Source organism: Olea europaea, unplaced genomic scaffold (genome assembly GCF_002742605.1).
Source record: "Olea europaea var. sylvestris unplaced genomic scaffold, O_europaea_v1 scaffold2303, whole genome shotgun sequence".
Classification (NCBI taxonomy): domain Eukaryota; kingdom Viridiplantae; phylum Streptophyta; class Magnoliopsida; order Lamiales; family Oleaceae; genus Olea; species Olea europaea.
In genome coordinates this window covers 135,198-146,451 of record NW_019241121.1, presented here as the reverse complement: position 1 = coordinate 146,451, position 11,254 = coordinate 135,198, and positions in this window count along the sequence as shown.

The following is an 11,254-nucleotide window of genomic DNA, read 5'->3' as shown; positions in this document are numbered from 1 at the left end:
GCACACCACTGACGGCAACAATTCCTTCTCACACCCATTACCAAAAATCCATTACAAAACTGAACAAATTTCTCCAAAATCGACCAGATTATTCGGGTTATTGCCACTGATCGGCCTTGGATTTTACAACCCCGCAATGACCCTGACCAATCCACAGCTAATCGAAGTGGAAGTTGACTCATTATCCACTTCTTCCAATCTCGACTCGCTGGAGGAGTTGCTCACAGTCGGGATTAAAAAACTCGAGGAGGCAATCCATAGTATCATCGTGCGTCGGGTTGCACTTGATTAGCTTCCGTTTTTACCTGGGTATTCGTACTGGATTCCCCTCGGAGTAGTACTTTATGACAATTTATATGGTTTTTGGGTGGCTGTGTGTCGGGTGGTGGCGGTGGACGGCTTCAGATTAGGTTAGGTAAAGGCAAGGGGAAGACGAGTGCATGGGAAGAAGATGACTAATTTTATTTCATTTTTTGGTTTTTATTATTTAATTATTTTCTTTAATATAAATAAAAACCTAATGTTACATTTTTACCCTTTAAAATTCAGTTTTATTTCAAAATGTTGACTCTAGGTCAACTAACAGTCATTTGGACTTCAGGTGCGAATTTTTTTAAAAGTTTGGTACCTCTGGTGGCGCAAATGAAATGTTTTGACAAAGTCTACTAATAAACTAAAGGTTTGATACTTCGACTGCAATTTTCCCTTTCTTTAATTATACTTCAATTTCAGAAAATGATTAACTTCATTGTATGTTTTTGCGAGATTCGATCCAAAGAATGACTTGTTTTCGTTCAAGAATTGAAATGAATGAATTCATATTGATATATTCAGATTCGGTAAATTATTGTTTTGCTTCTCAAATCCATTTCGATAAGTCAAAATTACGTTTCGATTTCACGCAGATAAACGATATGATTTTTGTGAATATAATATGCACAATTATTGGCGTGATTTCTCCAACAATAGAGAGTAATTAATAAACGAAAAGTTTGACAGTTAATTATAAACTATTACTCAAATTTTTAACGTCTGGTAAGACTAGTAGGCCAAATTGATGCTTGGATTAAATTGTTAATCACATTTTTAAAGGGATTCACAATTTTTATAAATTATCTTCGCCAATTTTTATAAAAATTTACTAAAAACATCTCATTTTTATCAAAATCAAGCAGAGGCTAAACAAATTATAATTACGTGAATTCGACTCAATAAATAAAGTAACAGCATTCGTCTCGATTACTAAAACTCTTTGGAAAATTAATAAATCCCGTTTTCAATTTGTCAATAAATTATAATAAAAATCTATATTGTTAAAAAATTGGTTTCGCAATTGATCGAGCACGAATGTATGGTGGACCATTGGGACGTGACACATAGTTCATTATATATCTCACAAAAATTATTGTATCCTTCTAAATATGAAATTCCAAACATTACAATTTCAGCAAATCATTCCAAAACATGTTGAAATAATAGACTTAGCTTAGCTTTCAACCATGACCCCTAGGGTCCCAATAGTCATAATTTTGAGACAAGTAATTATTTGATCTATTCATTAAAAAAAAAAAAAATTCAATATGTTAGAAATACTTGATTATAACACCACATCTCGAAACTTACCTTGAGCTCGATGTAATAGAACTTGTAATCTTACACATTTAGAACTTGTAACAACACGTTCAATAAATTTATCTTCTTTTTCTTTCTGTGTAACATTTATTTATCATCGTGGGTTGAATGAATACTCGAACTTAATGTGTAGCTCGATTGTATTCTCCAAATTTCCTAAAGAAGATAAATAATGAACACATACGACAATATTCATGCATTATTGCAAGAAGATATTTGGACATAACGAGTGGTGATGAATACATTAGTAAGAAGGCCAAATGGAAAATTTCTAGTGGTGTGCAAGTGGCACTATTCTATGTAGCACATCTGTGAGAGTCCAGAAATCCTAAATGGGCAAACGGGTCCCAGTGGGTCGATTATATGGGCATGGTGGGTCTCACTATATAGGCCTAATTTGAATCGTTAATAAGCAAAACATCTAAATTACCCTAACCAAGCTACTAAAATATCGACTTCTAATACTTATAGCAACAGCTAATATAAGTAAGAAGACTATAACTAGCCCCCCAGGGCACTTCTCCACTGGCAAAGGACGGACGCTGTCAAATCTGGCAGAGCAGAGGTCGTGAGTTCGAAATATGGGGCTCTTGGAAGGCAAGAATTTATTCTTGGAAGGCAAGGGAACATTTGGAAGGCAAGGATTTATTCTTGGAAGGCAAGTGGGAACTTGGAAGGCAAGGATTATTCTTGGAAGGCAAGGTGCAACTTGGATTGACTTGCTTGGCACTTTGTCAGACCAGGTGGGGAGCGCTCGGACCCTGGCCAATTGGAGGCACATCCTGCGATTAACCGGACTGTGTGAAGAGGGGCCGGATCACAGACCCAAGGATTAGTCTAGAATAGGACACCTTGTAAAAAAAAAAAAAGAAGACTATAACTAATTACTCTAACAAGAACTATATGAACCAGACACGATAAAGCCTCAAGGTCGAGTCATCTTAAATCTTTAGACCAATTCACCTTGAAGATGGGGAAAAAATTATTTTGAGTATTTGTTATTTTAGTCACATTTATGCTTGGTGTGAGTAGTGATTCGAAAAAGATAAGAGGTCAAATATTCAAACCAATAGTTCAAAAATAAATATATTTTTTGGGGTTAGGTCATTCGGTCCTAAGGATAAATCATCGATTTCAAGGGTGTATCGATCGATTATGATGTTATTTTAAATTGTCTGTATTTTGAATTTTTTTACGCTGAATTGAGAGTTTAGTTAAATTTGACTAGACTTGTATAGAAAGAACTTTATATTTCAATGCAATTAACAACATGATATTAGATTGAAATTTTTACATTGACGAATAATCTTCCAATCCAATTTTAAGGGTCTCGGGCCATTCCGTTCAAAAGTTTGTCCAAAAAAAAAAAAAAAGAAGGGTTTTGTATATCATTTAGTGGGAATCTGACCTAGTCATCGGTTCAACGACACAATTTCTACGAATTGTTGAATCTTCAATCTCAGAATTCTTTATTGACCAAATACTTCACTACTTTCTTCAAGCACAAGAATTGGAAAATCTTTTGAATAAATCGACACAAATAGTACTGAATTGAGAATTATAATAATTATTTTCTTCACGGGCAATCAAGTAGTACATGTAGTTGAATTACTTTAATTTCATTGTATTCCGACTTTTGTAGTGATGACCATCTCCGGCAATTTAGTGGTGGGGTCAGAACTTGTATTTACTATTTAGTGGGGGATTTAATTTAACTATAAAGAAAATTTTAAACACAAAATACATTAATATTATTATAAAAATATAAAACAGAGATTTTGTTCGAAAGATAAATTGCAAGGTCGAGATTATTGTTGGAATGTCATTAGAAAGGTCCTTTTTTACACTTGACACCGGTCATTTTTACAATGCAATTTGTGCTGAGACACAAATAACATCATAATAATTAAGGTTTTATCTTCTTCTTTTTTTCGTTTTACTATCTTATTAATTATATTATTAAATTCTCATTATCGAGCATTATTAGAAGTACTATTGATTTCGGGATGGGAACAAAGAGTAATCAACTATAATAACAAAATTGATTAATCGTCCTCAATGTTTGTAAATTGTACAATGACTTTTCATTCTCAAATTCACAATTATTATTCACTTATCCGCGCTAAATATTATTATCTTATAATTCAAATTGTTTCTAAACATTTCATTAATGTGCATTATCCACACCTTTCATGGAAGGAAACCACAAGTTCTACTTAGTCATCCATCACATGTTCATTTATTGAACAAATAACTCATTTATTGTCCATACTTTTCATGAGACTAATCTTTACCCGGCCAATGCACGGGCTGAGTTATTTTGAATGTAATATTAGTGCGTTAAATGTGTTGAATTCTCGTTAATTATATCCTCAACTTAATATTTGCTACATTCCCTTGTTAAGTAGAGTGTAATTTAATTAAGAAAAGACATACTACTCAGAAATTTCTTTGGCCATCCTTACAATATTTCTTTACATCACTTGAATACAGATTACAGGCCTGCAGAATGACCGTTCTCCATAGGAAAAGGCAGCAGTTTCATTTTACTTCTATCCATCACGATTCGGGAATAAATATAAATCGGGCTAATAATGTAATAAAACTTTTTGTGGATGGAAACAGGAGGCAATGTAGCCATTCATTGATAATTGATTCCTCCTCTTGGTTTTGTAACCCACTATGTATGAGCAGATAAAAAACATGACACGATCCGAGTGAGATAATTGAAATGACATTTATTCGTCCACAACATTAGACAACTTAAGATAGAACCATCAGTACTGCTAACTGTTGGAAAAAATGAGCGAGCAGCACTTTTGGCACAATTTTCGGTGGAATTCGTTGGTCTAATTTTGAATATCAAAGTTGATATGTGTTCTCCTCTGCGAGAACATCGAAGTTATGTATTTATTCGCCAAAAATGGAGCCTCGGCTTGAAAATTTATCTGTTATTTATTTAGTTTGCAATTTTATTCTTATAGATTTATTTATTTAATTTGCAACATACTTGACTCATATATTGTTTGTTAAATTTATGTTAGAAATAGATAAATAAAATAAACTGTTTTTTCTAATTCGTTATATGTGTGAAAAATATATTTCACATATACGATATTTCTATTTGTAAATGAAAAAATTTGTATTATTTTAGTTAGTGTATGAATAAAAACACTTTATACAAATTTTGTGTAAATACGGTGAGTTTCGCCTGCAAATAAGTGAACTGCTATATACGGTGAGCTTTCTGCAAATACGATAGGCAACATATACGATAAACTACAAATATGGTAAGATGCAAATACGGTAAGGTGCCTGGCATATACGGTAAGCTGCCAAATACGATGAACTGCCTAGTATATACGGTAAGCTACCATATACGGTGAATTGAACTGTCAAATACGGTAAACAATTGTCAAATACGGTAAGTGTGAATTCGGTGTCTAAAACACAAATATGGTATATGAGAGCCCGATTCCACTTCATAAACTAAATTTATCAACAAATTTAAGACAAATCTTCTTAATACGTATTGGTAGTAAAAAAAATTATTTGTTTATTGGAAACTAATAATTGTTTCATTTTCAGAAATGGCTGCCGAACCAACCAACATGGATGTGACCCAAACTGTTCCTGTTGGAAATCAAGTTGTGGGCTCTACTAGGACTCAATGGCCAAGCTCTACTGTGTCTAACTTGCCTAGTCATGTTGTGAGTCAAACTGTGGCTCCAACAACTGGCCAAATGATTACTGTTCCGGTTAATCATGGAGAGAAATCGGAGAAATTCAATGATTCCGAATATAAGTGTGAAACTTGTGTTGAGACAAAATTGATAAGGTCATCCTTTAAATCAGTTAAACGGAACACAGAACCACTTGATTTAATTTACACTGATATTTGTGACTTAAAACTTGTACAAACAAGATGTGGCAACAAGTATTTTATTACTTTTGTCGACGATGGCACAAAATACTGTTATGTGTATCTGCTTACAAGCAAGGATGAAGCTATAGAGAAATTTGTTCTCTATAAGAATGAAGTTGAAACTCAACTTAATCAAAAAATTAAGGTACTGCGGAGTGATCGAGGTGGTGAGTATGGAGCATTATTTGTGGATTTCTGTGCACAACACGGAATCATACATGAAACCACCGCACCTTATTTACCATAACAAAACGGTGTAGCTGTACGAAAAAATCGTACCTTAAAAGAAATGATGAATGCAATGTTAGTAAGTTCTGGGTTATCTCAAAACATGTGAGGAGAAGCTGTGTTATCAGCAAATTACCTTTTAAATAAGGTGTCCCGAAAAGAAATCGGAAAAAACCCCTTATGAGTTATAGAAAGGAAGAAAGTCTACATATAAACACTTGCAAGTGTGGGGGTGTCTTGCAAAAGTGGGTGTTCCAACACCAAAGAAGGTAAGGATAGGCCCGAAAACTATAGACTGCATCTTCATTGGCTATGCACGTAATAGCAGTGCTTATCGATTTCTTAAGTATGATTCAAAAATTTCAGACATACACAAAAACACGATAATGGAATCGAGGAATGCTTCATTCTTTGAAGAAGTATTTCCATACAGGTCTAAAGAGGAAGTTAGTTCCTCTAAACAAACATATGAGACAATGACTGAAAATAGTTAGGATGAAAAATTAGAAGAGGAGAATGAGGTTAGATGCAAGAAACGGAAAAGGATAGAAAAGTCTTATGGTCCTGATTTTCTGACCTATATGCTAGAAAGCAAACCTCAAAATTATCAAGAAACTGTGAATTTTTCGGAAGGATCTCAATGGAAAGATGTCTTTAAAGGTGAAATAGATTCCATACTACAAAATCATACATGAAAGCTAGTAGATCTTCCTCCTGGATGCAAACCACTAGGCTACAAATGGATTTTCAAAAGGAAAATGAAAGCAGATGGAACTATCGAAAAGTATAAGGCCAGATTAGTAATAAAATGTTACAAACAAAGGGAAGGCCTTGATTACTTTGATAAGTATTCTCCAGTAACGAGAATAACATCTATTAGGGTGATACTTGCGATTGTTGCTTTGCAAAATCTAGAAGTACATCAAATGGATGTTAAAACTGTTTTTCTAAATGGAGATTTAGAAGAAGAAATTTATATAGAACAACCTGAGGGGTTTTCGTCATAGGACAAGAAAAAAAAGTCTGCAAACTGGTGAAGTCACTATATGGCTTGAAACAAGCACCCAAACAATGGCATGAAAACTTTGACAATGTCATTATAGAGAGTGGATTTAAAATTAATGAATGTGACAAATGTGTTTACGTCAAAGACACTAAAGATGGCTATGTCATTTTATGTCTTTACGTTGACGACATGCTTATTGTTGGTAGTAACAATAAGATGATTGAATCTACTAAAAATATATTAAATTCGAGATTTGATACGAAAGACATGAGTTTAGCTGATGTTATACTTAGAGTCAAAATCGCAAGAACATCATATGGACTTGTTCTAAGCCAGTCATATTATGTGGATAAAATTTTGAAAAAGTTCAGTAAGGATGATACTGGCTTGGCCAGAACACTGATAGACATAAGTCAACATCTATCCAAAAATAAGGGTGAAAGTGTCTTTCAAGTAGAATACTCGAGGGTTATTGGAAGTCTAATGTACTTAATGAGTTGTACAAGACCAAACATAGCCTACACAGTTAGTAAATTGAGTAGATATATGAGTAATCCAGGAAATGATCATTGGAAAGGTATAGTAAGAGTACTGATGTACTTAAGATATACTCGTGACTATGGAATACACTACAGCAGACATCCAGTGGTCATTGAAGGATACAGTAATGCTAATTGGATATCTAATATAAAAGACTCAAAATCCACTAGTGGATATGTGTTCACTTTGGAAGGTGCTGCCATATCGTGGAAATCCTCTAAGCAAACAGTTATATGCAGATTTATGATGGAATTTGAGTTTATAGCCCTAGATAAATGTGGTGAAGAGGTCGAATGGTTGCGTAACTTCTTAGAGGATATTCCAAGATGGTCCAAACCTGTGCCTGCAATTTGCATATATTGTGACAGTCAATCAGCAATAGGAAGGGCACAGAGTAACATGTACAATGGTAAGTTTAGACATCTACGTCGTAGACACAATACCATTAGACAACTACTCTCAACTGGAGTTATTACAATTGACTATGTTAGGTCAAAGGATAACATTACGAATCCGCTAACCAAAGGGTTAAATAGAGAGTTAGTTGGGAAATCATCGAAAGGAATGAGATTCAAGCCCTTGAAAGAATAAGTCATTACAAAGGAAACCCAACCTAGTTAACTAGAGATCCCAAGATCGAGGTTCAAATGGACAACCTAACTGTAAAGACTTGACAAAATTATTGTGAGGGTATCACCTCCTGTCCATTCCTATGATATAACAGTGATGCCCGTAAGGATGAAGGTTAAGCAATAGGCTTTTAATGATTCTTATGTGTCGAAAATCGAGCCAAGTAATGCGGGTTACTTGTAATAAGAAATCACCTACGTGAGAAAGAAGTAGGATCGCTTCTAATAAAATTGTGTGGGGCTCAATTCTTCAAAACTCTCACAGAACCAGGTATTTGTTCATGGCCAAAACGAACATGATAATAAGAACTGAAGGGTGTTAGGAAAAATCCTGTGTAAAGTATATCATCCTTTACACAAATGACAGAACAGTTCAAAGACATCGTGTCTACTGGTCAGCCAGTAAAGTAAATATGCTTTCACAAGGGAAGGTTCAAAGGGTAACACCTACCTATCCTATGCAGGTTTCAACCATTGAACTTTATCACCAAGTCTTATGTCTCACATTTCGTGTCTCTCCCAATTTTCATTTATGTGGGGAATTGTTGGAAAAAATGAGTGAATGGCTCACTTTTGACACAATTTTCGGTGGGACCCGTTGGTCCAATTTGAAATATCAAAATTGATATGTGTTCTCCACCACGAGAATATCAAAGTCATGTATTTATTTGCCAAAAATGGAGCTTTGAGTTGAAAATTTACCTGCTATTCATTTAGTTTGCAATTTTATTCTTGTAGATTTAGTTATTTAATTTGCAACATACTTGACTCATATATTGTTTGTTAAATTTATGTTAGAAATAGATAAATAAAATAAACTACTTTTTCAAATTCGTTATATGTGTGAAAAATAGATTTCACATATACAATATTTCTATTTGTAAGTGAAAAAATTTGTGTTATTTTAGTTTGTGTATGAATAAAAACACTTTATAAAAAATTTGTGCAAATACGGTGAGTTTCGCCTTCAAATACAGTGAGCTGCCATTTGCGGTGAGCTTTCTGCAAATACGATAGGTAGCATATACGGTAAGCTGCAAATACGGTAAGGTGCCTGACATATACGGTAAGCTGCCAAATACGGTGAGCTGCTTGGCATATATGGTAAGCTGTCATATATAGTGAATTGAACTGTCAAATACGATAAGCAATTGTCAAATACAGTAAGCGTGAATCTGGTGTCTAAAACACAAATACAATATATGAAAGCCCGATTCTACTCCATACACTACCAATTAAATTTACCAACACTAACAAACAAGAGAAATCAAGGTGGACCTTCATAGGAAACTGACAATTAAAAAATAATTTATGCATGTAAAATAACATGAATTTGACGCATCCAAACTCTAATAACCATTTCTAGAAACCTCTTAAGTGAATGGGAAAAAATTCTATTACAATTCTACTCTACATGGACTAAATTCGTTAAAAGATTCATAGACACACACAGAGTTCAAACAATAAACAAGAACAAACATGTCAAATTTAGATTCACAACAAATGACAAGTATCTACAGTATCAGAAAGGAAATAGTGGAAATGTTTAATTAGACTAAATGACACCGACAAGTCACACAAGTTTAAATGCTTTAGAAACTTATATTTAAGTAAGCGTTAAACAGGTTTCAGTAACCCCTTCAATGGTATCATCCATGGGGAGAATGTATACACGCTTCCCATACTTGAAATCAGCACATTGATGAACAGAACAGAAACCACATCTCGGAGCCAAACCCTATGGTTGTTTCTGACAGCCTTATTCATCAAAATCTTGGTTCATCACAAGTGTCATCAGCAATGGCAATGCAAAATGTGTCCTTTTTTTACTTACCCTACACATAAAATCAGAATTAAATATTTGATGTATTCATATGCTTAATGATGCTTATTAAAGGATTTACAAGTCCTGTTTGAATTTTTTTAATGAAATATGCAAGTACTGATATCTATAGTACTCTGATTATCAAACAATAGTGAAGAATCAAATTTTTAAACATGATGTGAACAGAATAAATAGAGTCAGGATGCTATGTCTCTATTGATATACTTAAATCTCACTTAATGAAAATTCCTATACAATCTTTCATCATCTAAAACTTTAACAAGCAACGACCGTTAAAACCCATGAATTGAAAATCCTTTTCATCTTCTGAACGATAGGTTATTTCAAACATACAGAATTGTTGAGTAGTAAACTTGATTTTTGGACTAAATAATATGGGCTTAAGGATTTTGCTTATAGACCCAAATCAATTAAAAGGCCCAACATGTATAACATTTCTAGAAGCATTATCTAGAAAAATCTATATAAATATCTATATAAATATCTAAGTAAGATATAAAGAATATCTAGAGAATTCTAGGAAAATATCTTGATATGTGGTCTAGGTGTCTCTAGAAAATGTGTGGACTAGAATCTTCTTGTAAACACTATATAAAGGGATAGTGCCCTTCATTTTGTAACAAGCCAAAAAGTGTGTAGAGTCTTGAATTTGAGAAATACAAGTTTCCTTTTTTTTCACTTCCTTCTTCCTATTAGTGTTGTCCTCTTAAAAGCCTTAGCTAATCCAAGTTAGTAAACCCATCTTTCCTCCAACAAACTGGTATCAGAGCCCCAAGGTTCTTGTGAAAAATGGCAAATGGGATGATTCCTTTTCAAGTCCCCCAACTCAACAAGGATAACTACGACAATTGGAGTATAAGGATGAAAGCATTGCTCGGGTCGCAAGATGCATGGGAGATCGTAGAGAAAGGCTACACGGAGCCACAAGACGAGGTTGCTCTATCCCAAGCACAAAGGGATAGTTTGAAGGATGCAAGGAAGAAGGACAAGAAGGCGCTCACCCTCATCTATCAAGCCTTAGATGAAGGCATGTTCGAGAAAGTAGCTTGTGCTACTACAAGTAAGGAAGCATGGGAGATCTTGCAAAACTCCCACAAAGGAGTTGAGAAGGTGAAAAAGGTTCGACTTCAAACACTTCGAGGTGAGTTTGAAGCTTTACATATGAAAGAATCGGAATCAATTTCTGATTACTTCTCTAGAGTATTAGCTATTGTGAATCAATTAAAAAGGAATGGAGAAAAGTTGAACGACACTCGAGTAATTGAGAAGATACTTAGGTCTTTAGATTCTAAATTTGACTACATAGTTGTAGCCATTGAGGAATCTAAAGATCTAGATAGTATGAGTGTCGATCAACTCATGGGATCTTTACAAGCCCATGAGGAAAGACTAAGGAAGAAAGTGAAAGAAGAGCCATTAGAGCAAGCTCTTCAAACAAAGCTCACTTT